This window comes from Lygodium microphyllum, chromosome 6, assembly GCF_053477565.2.
Source record: "Lygodium microphyllum isolate KBCC chromosome 6, Lygodium_microphyllum_v1.1.10, whole genome shotgun sequence".
NCBI lineage: Eukaryota > Viridiplantae > Streptophyta > Polypodiopsida > Schizaeales > Lygodiaceae > Lygodium > Lygodium microphyllum.
In genome coordinates this window covers 146,127,500-146,142,270 of record NC_141140.1, presented here as the reverse complement: position 1 = coordinate 146,142,270, position 14,771 = coordinate 146,127,500, and the positions used below count along the sequence as shown (strand labels likewise).

General features: G+C 44.0%; 1 pseudogene; it reads left to right on the top strand.

The window, feature by feature from the left end:
• The first annotated feature begins 1,524 nt into the window (after positions 1-1,524).
• Positions 1,525-5,172, top strand: LOC148035254 (uncharacterized; annotated as a pseudogene).
• Positions 5,173-14,771: the final 9,599 nt, after the last annotated feature.

Genomic DNA, 14,771 nt, shown 5'->3' with positions numbered 1-14,771 from the left:
AGGTTTTGAACAAGCATGAAGGCATTTTGGAAGCAGATCTTGGGAATTACGAGAGCGTTTCCTCTGATGAAAAGTTGATAGATGCATTGAAAGAGGGATTGAAGCGGGTACAAGATCTTTGTGAGTCATTGGGGATCAAACCTAGCACAATCGAAGGAGTTGAATGGTGGACAGAGCCTTGGATAGATACACAATCAATGTGGTCAAAGATAGATGCTGAAATGGGTGACGCCGATGAGCACGATGACTTTGTGGAGCCTTGCAGTGAAGATAGGCCCATTGAAGGTAGCGACGGAGATGACGAGGTCATTGCTCTGAGTGAGATTCGACATGAGGTGGATGGGATTCTAGATGAGGCAAGCATTGAGGATGAAAACAAGACTATCTCGCCCGTGGTGGAGGTTGACAAGAAATTCATCTTCAAGTCTACTTTGGTGAGTCAACTCAATGGAAACTCAACACTATCAAAAGATAGGTTGACAAGGGTAAGACAAGGAGTGTATTTCAGCAATGAAGGAAAATTAGCATCAACAACCAATGGAAATTTCTTTGGAATAGGGTCAGATTGTGCTGTTTATTTCTACGATGATACATGTGGAAACAGAGACACAAATTTCAAGAGAAATGGAAAAGCCACAAAATTGAAGAAGATGCAAACTCTTCATAGTACATGGTATCTTGGAAGAGTCCAAAAGATGCGAAAGAAGGTAGGTGGCAGGTATGTAGATTACAAGCGAGGTCTTGACTTGGTAGATCGACCACAAGGGATGGAGGTTCAGCTTGGTTGGTATCAGAAGGTGAAAGGACACCATACATACTCTTATGATGTGACAAACTTAAACATGGTTGATATTGAGTCAATTATTGCATTGGCACATTTAACATACAATGAGGCTACTGATAGATATGTTCTTGATCAAAATGATTATCGAATCTTTAACGATTTCTTGAAGTCTGCTGGTTAGATGTTTATTTAAATCATGTAAGTATGGAACCATTTGGTTGTAATTTGTGTTTTAGTCATGTTATAACACAGGTGACCTTATTCTTTCCATTTTCATATGATTGCAGGCAACGAATCCTCCACCTTGCAAAGTGGGGAGGAGTTGGAATGACATGAGTTGGATTTTTGTGGGACTGAAGTGTTTTTTGGGAAGGAGTTGGAATGACATAAGCTGAATTTTTGTGGGACTCAAGTGTTTTTTGTGGGATTGAAGTGTTTTTTTGTGGAATGACATGAGCTGAATGACATCCACTATATGTTTTTTGGGAGAGCAGGTAAATTCCAACCATTGTCTCTTGGAAGAACGGGGTTTATCTCGTATAGTACTCTAGTTTTATAGTAGCCCAAATTCAGATTAGTTTCACGTAGCAATTGATTGTGTTATTGATATTTGCAGTACAGGTTCCTATCAGTTGTTTTGTTCAATTGTTGATTTAGCTAAGAGGACAACATGGTGAATATCTAAGAGGACAACATGGTGAAGGTTCCTATCAGTTGTTTTGTTCAATTGTTGATTTAGCATGTCAGTAACTAATTTTTGTGTTGAGTCATCTCTAAAAAGTATTTTTGACAGTGATCCGGACGCAAGCTATATGGGCCATCTCTATGTTCAGCTAGTTGAAGCAAGAAATCTGGCGAATTCACTGGAAGATTCGACCCCTATGTGATCTAGCAGTTGTTTGCAAGTCACTGTGAAATTTTATATCACTATCAAGGTCTCCTTTTGTAACACAAGAGCAGGTGGTTGGTTTTTTTTCAGAGTTGGGCTGGTTGTGCAGCAGCCTGAGTATGAAACAGGAGTGGCTTTCAGTGGACAACATTGACAAGCGGAGCAACCTTTCTATGCAGGAGTTTATCACAAACTATGAAGAACCGAATGAGCTAGTAATCATAACAGATGCATTATGTAAGTGGCCAGCCTTGATGAACTGGAACAAGGAGTATCTAGTGAGAGCAGCTATTTGAATCAGCCCAAGTTTACAGCTGCTTTTTTCCTATTTTTTCTTGCAGTGTAGCCTGCAATTGGTTCTATGAGCTCACCGCACGAGAGGAGAGGGCGTCTGACAGATTGGCAGTCCTGCATGGCTTGCCGAAGTTACAGAGTAAGCTGCCAAATCCAACCAAAGAGGCTGATGGAGGAGTATCTTGGAGTCCCTCACAAGTGTATGATAACTGTGATACAAGAGGGGGTTGTTCTGCTATAAATGAAGCTGTAGTTTCACAATGTACAAGCCCAATGCCACTGCCTGATGAGCTTGCAGCAGTAAGCCCAATGAGACCACCGCAAGGGTACCCAAGCAAAGGTCTTTCACAAAGAGCTTCTCCTAGAAGGTGGTCTGCCTCTCCTTTAAAAAAGGTTCAAGTTGGTCGATTTGGGAGCCGGCGGGCCGGGTCGGTCGTGATTCGCAGTATCAATTACTTTTCTGAACGCCAGAGTAAAGAGAGACACCATGTTATGGACACCAGTAGCAGCAGGGATGGTGAAGAAAAGGCTAAGAGCTATACTCTAGATGAGCCAAACTAAGACTGATGGAGGAAACTCTAGAGCGTAGAAAAGCGGAGATGGATGCCCAAACAGCCAAGCTCAATGACAAAGCTCATGCCAAGGCTCGTGCTGCCAAGCTGCTTGCCCTTTAGGCCAAGTTGAGGGATATGCAAAGACTCCAGGTAAAGATCTGGCTGAATTTGTTTTGGCATGAGATTTTGTCCATAGATTCTAATGTGTTATGAATATTTGACATCTGTTGGCAGGAGGATGGAATGGTTGGGCATGGCAATCTTCAACCATTGTTGACAAAGGATTACTCGAGGTCTGATAGTAGTCCTCCCTCTCCTCCCTTAACACCCCGAGTGGTGAAAGAGCAGGCATTGACACCAAAAGCTCATAGGGCAAAGAAGGCGGTGTATGCATCTCAAAAGAACTCAAGCACTCCTGGGAGCTCCAGACGAATAGTTTCCATCTCCCCTAAAACCACTCCTTGAGGAACTCTGGGGTAAGCCATTGGTCCAGAGGACCCCTAGTTCCTCAAATGCCCCTGAGAACTCTCTTTCCTCCTTGGTTCCTTGCTTTTCAGACCCGAAGAATGAAAACATGAAACCATCTCCAGGGAAGTTGTCGGGCTCTGCGATAGTGCTTTCCAAGGATGCTGGGATTCCTGCTCAGCATCCAGGAGCAAGCAAGGCTTTACAATCAGGACCAAATGGCAGTGTACCCAAAAGAAGTTCAAGGGTAGAGAAGAAGACCCGACCAAGGCAAACCAGGCAGAGTTTTGTGACAGGTGAATTAACAGATCCATCTCCTATGCCTGAAGGGGAGGTCTCCCTCTCCCTCTTGAGCACTGAAACTGACATAAAAGTGGAGGCTCCTATCATGAGCAAGATAAGGCAAAGTTCTGTTGCTCCTATTCAGGAAATGAAGCCCTTTTTGCGCAAAGGGTCTGGCATTGGACCTGGTGCTGGGCCAGGGATTGCAAAACTGAAGGCCGAAGTAGTGAAGAGTTCTGACGAAGATGTCCCAGGAACTCCTACAAGAATTTCTGATGAAGAGGCTCATGCATCTGCAAGGAGCGTCATGGACACCAGCGATGGGGAATGCATTCCTGTGGAAGCCCCAGTTGCAGATGCTTCCTTATCTTCTTACAAGGAGGAGGAGAAAGGGAAAGCACAGACTCTAGAGCTGTCAGATGTTGATGTAACTCATAACTCAGATGGTGGCTTCTTTGCTGTATGCGAAGATGCCAAGGCTACTGAACTTTTGAAGGATGATAAATTGCCACACGTTGAGAGGGGTTGTCACATTGTTTCATTTCCCATGGAATTGGGCACTAATGAACGTCACGATAGTAAGTTTGCATCTGAGCCAGACTCTGTACCTCACACACCTTGGGATGAAGCAGCTGGAAAGGGAGTGCCAAGTGCTACTTTGTCTCAACTTCTCTCTGAGAGTACTTGCCAGGTGGTGCATATTGCATCCTCAGCAAGTGGTTCTGCGTCATTTCGTGCTAATCTAGCAAGTGGAGAGCAATATGCACCCAGAGTCTCTCCTATGAAAGCTGCCTCTCTGGCTAGCTCAAGTTTGAAGCGTCTAGGCGCTATCATTCCTGACTACTTCAGTCCCTCTGCTGCTACCCTTGTGGAGTCCCCAGTTGGAAGTCTTGCTTCTCGGGATTCTTCTGGAGTTCAGTATTCTTCTGATACGGATCTCACTCACTCACAAAAGAAGTTGGGCTCCTCTCAAAAGTCTATAGTAGTGATCGTTCCACCCAAAGAACCTGCAAGAGGTTTCAAGCGCTTGCTGAAGTTCGGTTGAAAAAGTCGCAAAACACCAGATATCATTGTGAGGGATGGTGTATCTGCATCTGCCCCTTCAGAAGGTGACGACGAACTCGAAGAGGTCAACAAGGAAGCAAATAAGCACTCCTCTAATATAATACTCCAAAAACTGAAGCTTCAAGAGAGGCTTATAAAAGATTATGGTAGTGGTAGTCATGCCAGTAACACAGACACAGGACCAGGTAAGCTCTATTGTTCACTTTACTGTTTGTATTATGTATTTCTTTGGTATAAAAGTTTCACAAGAATAAGTGGAGCCTAAGTGAAGGAGGTCAGTGGCAGTTATATTTTAGATTCCATCTTATCTTTTTCATTTTTTTAAAATGCAGACCTATCTGTACAAAGCTCCATTGTTCCATCTAATTTTAAGCTTCAATATGATCATGCTCATGGGAGTACAAAGCTCAAAGGTAGCTTCTTCTGTTGATTTGCATTGATAGCTTTCCACTAGACGAAAGTTGTGTAGCTGAACATATTTCTTTTTATACCTGTTACAGCACCATGATCATTCTTTTCTTTGTCGACTTTTCGTTGCTATAAACTTGGGCTGATTCATGATGAACATAGACTTGATATTTTTTACACTGTTGAGCAGGAGCAATCTTCTCAATGTATTAGACTTTCTGAAGCGGCCAAATTCTGCTCAACTGGTATCAGGCACAAGAGACCGTGTAAATTTGCATGACAAGTTCAAGAGCTTGTATGTCCAGATGTTTCCTGGTTCTATTGAAGAACTGGAGAGTAAAGCTGCAGCAAAAGCTAAGCAAAGAAATGCTGGCTCATTTTGGGACACAGTGATGGATGCCAAAGTTGGCAGCTTCAAATTTGGTTTCTGAAATGCAGTTTTTTAGTGACCGCTATGTTTAGGCAGGTAATACTCTCTACAATCTTCCTGGTGCATGGTGAGAAAACTAACATATTTGCCTTGAGTTGTATCATGTGATACCTTATTAGGTTCGTTGGCATGCAAAGTCAACTTTGTACCGATTATCCCATTTGCCTGCTGGTGGCATAAAAAAGTTCTCTTTGGTGCTCAAATCATATGCAAGGAAATATATTGAAGTCAAAAATTTATATTTAGCAGCCTCATTGTCTTCATGTCTTTGCCATGTAGTAGCGTATTATTTTTGTAGCTTCATACCCTAAATGCTGAGGGTGGTTGAGATGTGACCAAAATGTTAGTGTTGATACACTCGTCATTTTCTTAATGTTGGCCTCTACTTTGTGTCTCATAAGAACATGAAGAACTTTTTGCAATCTGAGTAGGGACTCCTGCTTTTTCGAGCTCTTGGCATCAAGGGTTGAACTATGGAGTGATCTCACAAGGACACACTTGCCTCTCTTCTCTATATGGAATGCTGCGCTTTCTTTATTATTATTTTTTTACTCCATGGCATGCCCAATGCAAAGGGCTGATGCGTTTCACCGCACTAAGTTTTACAAGATGGACAGTTGCTTCTTATTGCTGTATTGGCCCTAATAGCATGGATTTCAACCTGCATAGGTGTTTTTCTTTGTCCTAATGAAGGTTCTCAGTCAAGGTTGGAAAGCCACTCTCTAGTTGCAGTATCAAATACATTTGACAAAGATCTGCAATCAGACGAGCCAGTTTTTTAGATTACTTTTGAACCGAGTGCTTTCAAGTGCCACATACGATGTTAAGGAAACTTTTCACATAAAATGTCTTCTCCATCCAGTGCCTCAAGTGAATGGGCCTGGACGATTCAGCAAAAGCCTCGACACATGTCCCATGGACAAGAATGGTCTTTCTCTGAATACCTAGCTAAGTGTCGTTGGAGGGTCCTTCGCTAGAAAATGTCTCTATGGGTTGCATTTAAAGGCTGTGTTAGCTTGGAACTAAGTGCTAGAAGTGGGCCTGAATGATTATTGCAGCTCTGACAATGTCTATCTTAGTACCCAAATGTGCTAGATTGTCACACCTAGCATAGTTCTGTTTTAAGAATTTATCAAAGCAAGGTCTTAGTGCCCAAGTGTGCCAGATTGTCACCTAGAATACGTCTATTTTAAGACTTTATTAAAGCAAAGTCTAGACTCATGCAAGCCCTATGCAGTCTGGCATTATGAAGTTGTGTAGCAGAAATGTTGAGAGTAGACCTGTTTTTCTGTTACTAAGCTATCAAATTTTTTTTTGGCGTCTTCCATCTTTCTACTAATGGACAGTTTTGTGGATAGAAACATTTGTGTAGCCGAATAGCATAATATTTAATTGTGGAAGGAGTGGTTGCACACATGGTCATAAGCCATAGTTGCCATGGTTTGAAAGCCTATGAGCCATGCGAATATGTGCAAAATAGAGTCATAAAATGATACTCTTACAAGGTTATCACACCAAATCAATATGGTGAAGCATGCAATACTGTCATTCTTTATTTATCTCTTCAAGTAAGCCTATTTGTGACTTCTGAGGGGTGTACCTATGGTTGAAGCTTGGCTCACCCAATGGTTCATGAAAGATTGGGTGGTTCAAGCAGTTAGGGTGTTCTTTTGTAATCCTCTCAAAGTCATGCCAATTTTGTCTTTTATGGATTGGAGAATATACTAGAAATAAAAAGATCGGATGGGTCTAGCAGACCTATTCTCAAGGAAATATTCTCTCCTTAAGTGCAGCTACTATTGTCCATCTATTCTTTGTCCCATTCTATTAGATGGGATGGCTATAATATACCTCTGCATGTGGTTCCAATTTTGACAACTATGCTATTTTCTTTTTGTTTTCAGTTGTTTCCCACTTCAAAAGGGCATATGGTAGTGGTGGATCCTCATAGACATCTCTCAATTTTGTAGGTCTTACAAAGGCTGGTGCAATTGAGGCTATTAATACTTTTTTAACCCTTTATTCTTCCCAACTCCACCATCTAGTTGTATTTTGATACTCATCGTTGATTCTTCAAGCAAGAGTTCAATTGCATATCTAACACGTGTATTTTTTTGCATATTCATTGGGCATTTTGCTTTCTCAATCTAGAAACTCATTGAACACTTCTCTTCATAGTTAGGGACTTCTCTTCATCGGGTCTGGCAATCCACTCTTGCGTAGTACCAAAGATCTTGTAATGTAAATTATACAGGGAGGGGGGGGAGAAATGCATAAGCTTAAAATTTTAAAATTACAGGAGGGTTATTATAATATACCACAAAGATAACAGGAGGTATATATTAAATAGGGCAAAAAAGGTTACAGAGGGGTTTTAAAATATGCCTTTGCACGCACGTGATATCCATGATTTTGTAAGGTGGACCCCCCGGGTAGATAGCACGACTCTCATTTTGCTCTGCTCTTGCTCACATTGCTCCCCCCCGGCTTGGATTTTTCAAGGAATCCTTCCTAGGATTAGCACAGGAAGTACGAGGCAAATGTTGTTTTTCGTGGATTGACTTACTGAGCCAATAACCAATCATAGAAGCTTAGATTGTATTCGAGTTGGGCATGACAATCAAGAGCAGATGGTTGGATGGAGACTTGGGAGATGTAGGTCAAGACATCGTGAAAGAGATCTCCAGTATTAATGCGGCTTGCAACATGTAATTCCTCTTCTGTAAGGAATTGGTCAATGTAAGGGTGAGTGAGCACATGGTCGTCTAAATGCTGGCTGCGGGTGATGGCCAAAACCCTATGCCACATAAGTAGGGTCATATTCGATGGTTTTAACTGCCCTGCGTTGCTTAGCATTGGTCATTATCCGGCAACCTTTTTTCTCCCATTGGATTCTCAGAGCAAACCACTGCTGCAAGAACGTGGAAGGTGAGCTTGCCATCTGCGTGAGCTCTTGCAACTCGTGCTCAAGAACAGAACGAGGAGGCTTACGATATGAAGTGATTAGTCTTCTGAGGGCAGCTTGCTCCTTTGAGATTTCATCGTTTGCTATCAGTTCAGCAACAATTTTGGGGAATTTACAGGTCATAAGTTCGTATTCTTCCCAAGTGCATGGTAATGCACGAACATCCGAAGCAAGTGTTTTGTCAAGAAGACCTAGGTCTAGCCTCATAACTTGTAGCGAATGTAGTGAAAGTTTTGTCCAACATCTTGATGCAGGTTACTAAGTCATCCCCAGAAGTCGCGGTGAGGTCTTTAGCCAAGGAAAGGAAAGGTTGTACCGCGTAGGAATGTTTAAGACCTGCTAGTGGGAATGGTGCAAATGGACTGGATAGTGGTGACTCCATCATTGGTGTCACAGGTGTGGCTTTGCACTCCGAAGCACTTTGAGGTGCTATAGGAAGCTCTGGGGGCATGGGAGTTGTCTGGGTTCTAAGTGAGCAGTCATGGGGGTATTTAAGTTCTCTGGATTAGGTAAGTCTAAGGCTTGTGGCGTTTGCTTTGGTCGATAGATGAGCTGGGGATTACTAGCCACAGTGGGCAATGGTTTGCTGACCATGCTCTGGGCACCATGTGTGCAAGCCTCCCTCACTGGGGTGAGATTGCTTGTAGATGAGCTTTTAAACTTGCCATTTTTAGGCACCCAAATCCAGGGGTTGCCCCCGTAGTATCCTTGTGCTCGCAAGAGATCTTTGGAGATCCATTGCGGCGTGGTTGTGTGTTTACGTCGATAGCGTCTAGACTGCCTCTTAGGTCGTGATGGCTGATTATTTTGGCGTTTAGAATCACGTTTGGGTGGTCTACTCGGATGTGGTCTTTGCTGTTTTGGCACCCATATAAGCTTGGACTCCTTGGCCTTGTGAGCACTCTTGGTGGGTTTGGGCCTAGGGTCGTGAGCCTAGCATGAGGCCTTAGTTTTCTTCTGTTTAGACTTGGGCTGAAGCGTGGTCGTAGGGGTTTCTACTGGTGGCTTCATAATGGTGGAGGAGTCAGGACAGCCCTTGCTGAAAGTCGTCACTATACGCACATTGCCTATAGCAAGATGAATGCAGTTTAGGTTGTAATCCACATTACAGTTCGTTTGCTTCTTGAAAGTATGACCTAATGGTGACATATTACCGGCTCCTTTAGTGTCGAGCAACACATGGAAGAAAGCTGATAAACTTTCAGACTCGATAGAAACGACTACCTTGCACTTCCCTAGGAGTGAATAAGCATTACCCCCAAACGGGGTGAGTTTGGCATTAGTGGGCTGTAGTTTCGGTTGACCAAAGCGTGTCCAATGGTCATGCGTCAAGATGTTGTAGTTGGCACCTTCATCAATCAAGGCATCGAAAGAATACGTCGCTCCTGCTGTGACTGTGATTCGTAGATATGCCGGTGCCACTACTTCTTCGTCCTAATCTGTAAGGTCGGTTATAGTAGCCATGCAGACGTTCATTGGGGGTTCTAGCATGGGTGGCTGATGTAATGGATGGGAAGGAGGATAGTACTTCTTTATGCGGATGCCATTAAAAAAGCCTATTCCTTTGCCTTCAAGTGTCTCTAACTCAACATTCCCTGTTCTACCAATCATGCGTACTCTGAAAGGCCCTAGCCCCCGAAACTTCATCTTCTGTTTATGTCCTTTTACAGAGTATAGCAGAACAAGGTCCCCTTGTTGAAAGTCTCGTTGTTTGACATGCTTGTCAAACCACATCTTTCGTTGAGCCTTCTCACAAATCAGAGAGTGAGTGGCGAGGAGTCGAGTCTCCGTTAGGCGCTCTAACTCCACTAAGCGATTGGTCCAAGCCTCTCTTCCCTACCAACGCTCCTAGACTGCTATCCTTAAGCTAGGGATGAAGAATTCTAAGGGTAAAATGGACTCAGTTCCGTACATCAGCCTAAAAGGTGTTTGTCCTATAGCCGTTTTGTAAGCTGTGTGATAGGCCCACAAGGCCGCCATTAGCTTGTTGTCCTAGTCACTTCTTGAAGTAGAAACTACCTTTGTAAGCACATTGGACTAAGATTTTATTCATGGATTCGGCTTGGCCATTAGCTTGAGGGTAATAGGGAGAGGACTTCCAATGAATTATTAGGAAGGTAGAGAGCAGGTGGGAAATCACCTCATTAATGAAGTGCGTGCCTTGGTCGCTTACAAGTTCGATTGGACAGCCAAACCGTGAAATGACCTGCTCCCACAAGAACTTTGCAGTGGTTCTAGCATCATTCTTCCTCGTGGCTCGTGCCTCTACCCACTTCGTTAGATAATCGATTGTTGCCATTATGATGTAGCGAGCTTGGGAATATTGTACCGCAGGACTGATAGGTCCAATAAAATCGATGCCCCATTTTTCAAAGGGTTGTCGGGCTATAATAGGGGTCAACTCCATCTTGTCTTTCCACACAGGCACTTTGGTCCTTTGGCACTCATCGTAGTGCTTTACGAATTTAGCTGCATCGCGGAAAAGGGTGGGCCACCATAGTTAGGATTGTAGCACCTTTTGGGCTATTGTGTCCCCGCTAAAGTGTCCTCCAGCGATTTCGCCATGTGCTTCTTTCAATGCATCGTGCATCTCGTGCTCACATATACATTTGGGCAATAAACCATATTGTCCCAACCTGTAGAGTTGGCCGGCTATCAGTTGGTATAGCTGAATTTTCAGGATAAGTCTTCTCACCTGGCCTTCTCAATGGGTCTCTCAGGTAGTTCGCTCTCTAGCACTTGCACTATGTCATCGGCCCAATACGGCGTCAGATCAGCTTTAAACAATTCTCTCTCGCAAGACAGGTTAAAGAGATGAGCATCCAATAAATCGTCATGTATGCCTTGTCCAGCGGCTTCTCCTGTGGGTATGCGGGACATGTGGTCAACCATGTAATGCTGCTTTCCTTTGCGTACAACCACAGAGAAGTCAAACTCCAGTAGAAGGAGTAACCATCTAGCTATGCGTCCCGTAGCGCAAGGCTTGTTCACAAGATATAGCAAGGCTTGATGGTCAACAAAGAAGACAAAGGGAGTGGCCAACAGGTAATGCCTAAATTTCTTTACCGCAAATACCATGGCCAACCCCTCCCTTTTTGTCGTGGAATAGTTCACCTCAATCTCTATGAGGTGCCTGCTGGCAAAACTCACCAGGTAATCTAAGTTATGTTCACCAAGCTGGCATAGCACGGCTCCAATAGCGAACTTAGAGGCATCTATGTGTACATGAAACGTTATGCTCCAGTCCGAGGCTTGTAAGATTGGTGCAGTAGTAAGAGCCTTTTTCAACTCCTCATATGCACGCTGGCATTCCTCAGTCCACTCAAATACTATCAACAGCTTATACAATGGTCTAGCAATTAGTGCATAATTTAGTACAAAGCATCGATAATATCTAGTGTGTCCTAAGAAGCACTGAACTCCCTTGTAGTTATCAGGTGGCGATAAGTCAACAATGACTCTGACTTTAGAAAAGTCAATGGCAATGCCGTTCCTTGACACTATGTGCCCCAAGATGCATCTGTGTTTCACCCAGAACTGGCACTTTAAGGGGTTCAACGAGAGGTGGTACAACCTACACCTTTCAAAGACAGCTCTCAATTTTTCTAAGTGTTCGGCCCAACTAGAGTGTACGCATAAGTCGTCTACAAACACTTCTAGTTCGCGCCTAAGCATGTCCTTAAAGATAGTGCACATTAGGCGTTGAAAAGTCGCAAGTGCGTTCATCAGCCCAAAAGGCATGACAATGTAGGCGAATACATCCCATTCCGTGGCAAAGGCAGTCTTGTGCCTGTCGTCGGGGTGCACTTGCACTTGATTATAGCCCGAGAAACCATCCAGAAAACTGTAGGCTTCTTTACCTGCTACCCTCTCATCAAGCATGTGCTCCGTGTAAGGTAAAGGATAGTTATCCCTCTTTGTAGCGGCATTCACTTTCTTGTAGTTCACGCACACTCGGATTTTTCCATTTTTCTTCATGACAATCACAATAGGTGATACCCAGTCCGTGTGCTCGATCTCATATATGAATCCTGCCCTCATGAGTCTATCAATCTCCTCTTTTACTGCATGGGCATGTTTGGGATTCATGGGGTAAGGTCGTTGTTTCGTTGGCACTGCATCAGGGACCATTGGGATATTATGAGTCACAACCCTAGGGTCGACCCCCTTAAGTTCATCCAATGTCCAGGCAAATACGTCAATGTACTCTTGCAAGAGTGCAACAAGTTTAGTCTCCTCATCCTCCGTCAAGTCATCTGCAATGAATACATGCCTTGGCTTTTTACCTTCCCCAGCCAAGTTAACTTCCTTGACTTTGGCGGGTCCCTCGATCGGTTCACTAGTTTGGCCTTGTCTTTTTGCACCAAGCAGAATCACCTCTCTGTCACCCTTTTTAAATTTTGTAAACCGTTTGGGTAGATCTTGCGGTTTCTTTTGCCTTTCTGCTTCTGAGTCCTTTGCTTGCTTCCTGGCCTCCTCCTTTAGCCTCCTGCGCCTTAGGTGGACTGGCAAGTCTCCCTTGGTGCGTTTGACTTTATAAGGTTGTGGTATCTCGGGATCACTCTCAGTGCTGACTTTCGACTCTGAGTTAAACTCACATCCCTCACTTGAGGAAGGTGTTTCCCTAGGGGGTCGTAGTTCAGTAGTAGGTGCATCCATCTTGAGCACTGGGATTACCCATGGTCGTGCCACTCCGGCTTGCTCATAATCCACGGCTCCTATGTGTTCTAGCCAGGATCTGTCACACTCCATTCGCATGACTCCTTTTTCGTTCTGACTGGTCCTTTCTCTCCTAGGCCTCGAGTCTGCCCTGATTTGTTCTATCGCTTTTTCTTCCGTGTCGTACTCTATTGTATTTATCTCTTCGTCACTCTACTCTCCCATAGAGCGATAGTCCTCATACTCCTCATCATCAGAGTCATGTCATTCTGACAGCTCATCATCACCTAAGCTTTCCTCTCCAGTCTCCTTGTCATCAGTAACTAAAGCCCAGTTATATAACAAATTCAGGTCGTGGACCTTGGTCCATTTCCATTCTGGCTTAGCTAATAGATCACGTAGAGGTTTTAAGTTAGCAGCCAAGTTTCCTTCCAGTTTATTGGTTAGATACTCTACGATTTCCTAAAGCTCTAGTTTGTTCTTGGGGATATGAAACGAGGCTAGTTTGCCTGGGTTGAGTGAGCTTCCTGCCATCATGCAGAGTGGCACAATTGGCTCCTCAATTGATGATGGTTGCGGCTTTAGCAGCCTGCCGATATAGTTCTTCCTCATCCGATGAGTGTGCAATGGGAATGCTAGTAAAAAATGAAGCAGTAGTAGTATTGAGTGTGTGACTAAGAGAATCCCAAGAAAAGTGTACTAGCTCGTCACAATACACAAAGAAGTAAATGTATTTATATGTTAGGGTACAAATAAGGGTGTGTTTAATACACACAGAGATTAAGGGACTTTACACCCAACAGTGGGTGCTTGGTGTCAATTTGGGCCTACGACATTAATGGGCCTTTAAAATGTCATGTGGTGATCTTAGGACTAGGTACTAATTAATTAATCAATCCCAATCTAAGACCGTTAAAGGTTTGGAATAACTTAGAAGTTCCAAAGGGGTTAGCACATCGAATTTGGATAGGTCAATGGCGTAATCCACTCCCTTCATGACAATGAAGTTTACAGAAAACTGTACACCGGAAATCTTTACTGGCCAATTCTTTAAGACCCCGAATGGTCTTAACTTCATTCCATTTGCTAACGTGACGTGAAACCTAGCAGTCTCTACAGGAGGGTTTTCCCATGCCTCTAAGACTGCATGGCTTAGTACACTAACACCTGCGCCTGTGTCTACAATTCCTTTTCGCGTCATATCTCCTAAGGCTAGGACGGGTAAAACTGCATGCATTTCAGTGCCTTCCCAAAAAGCATTGATGTGCAAAGACTTAGGAGTTGAGTGTAGAGTTAGACTTGGGATCTGTGTAATCGCATCATGATCTTGCGGATCAGCACCCGCAAGTCCTATGTGTCCCTTCATCAAGTCTTTTAACTCCTGCCATAAGGAATGATTCTGCCTAAGCAGGTCTTCCAAGCTTAGAGTTACTGGAGTAGGCAACAAGGTTGTGAGGAGGTTGTTGGGCTCTTGTCTTCCCCCGAGGCTAGCATTTCTAGGCCATGCGTTCTGTCTGCACTGGCAAGTTTCCCCTTGGCCTTGCTGTTGAGTTGCCCCCAGTGGTGCAGGTATGCTCGCAGCTTGTGGTTTTGAAGGTGAGATTGGTGTACTCACGCTGGAGAAATCGTCAATAGGATATTCTAATATGGGTTCAGCATCCTTGAGGTGCTTTTGGGCGTCCTTGACCCACTCCTTGACCTTACTATAGCCTCGAGCTACCGTTTGGGATGGGGATATTCCCCTACCTTGGCACTCCCTAGCTCGGCTGTCTTAGGAGCTGAGGTCTCCGCCTCTACGTCTGTGACCCTCTTTCCCGTTACTAACATAGTCGCTTCCTCGGTTTTAAGAGTTACCTTTGCATCGGTTCTCTTTTTCCTCTCCTCCAGCTTTTCTTTCCTATTGAGGTTGCATCAAGGTTACTTGGCCCTGGCAAAGAGATGCCTGCCTGTTTTGTTTGAGCTCGCGTTATAACATG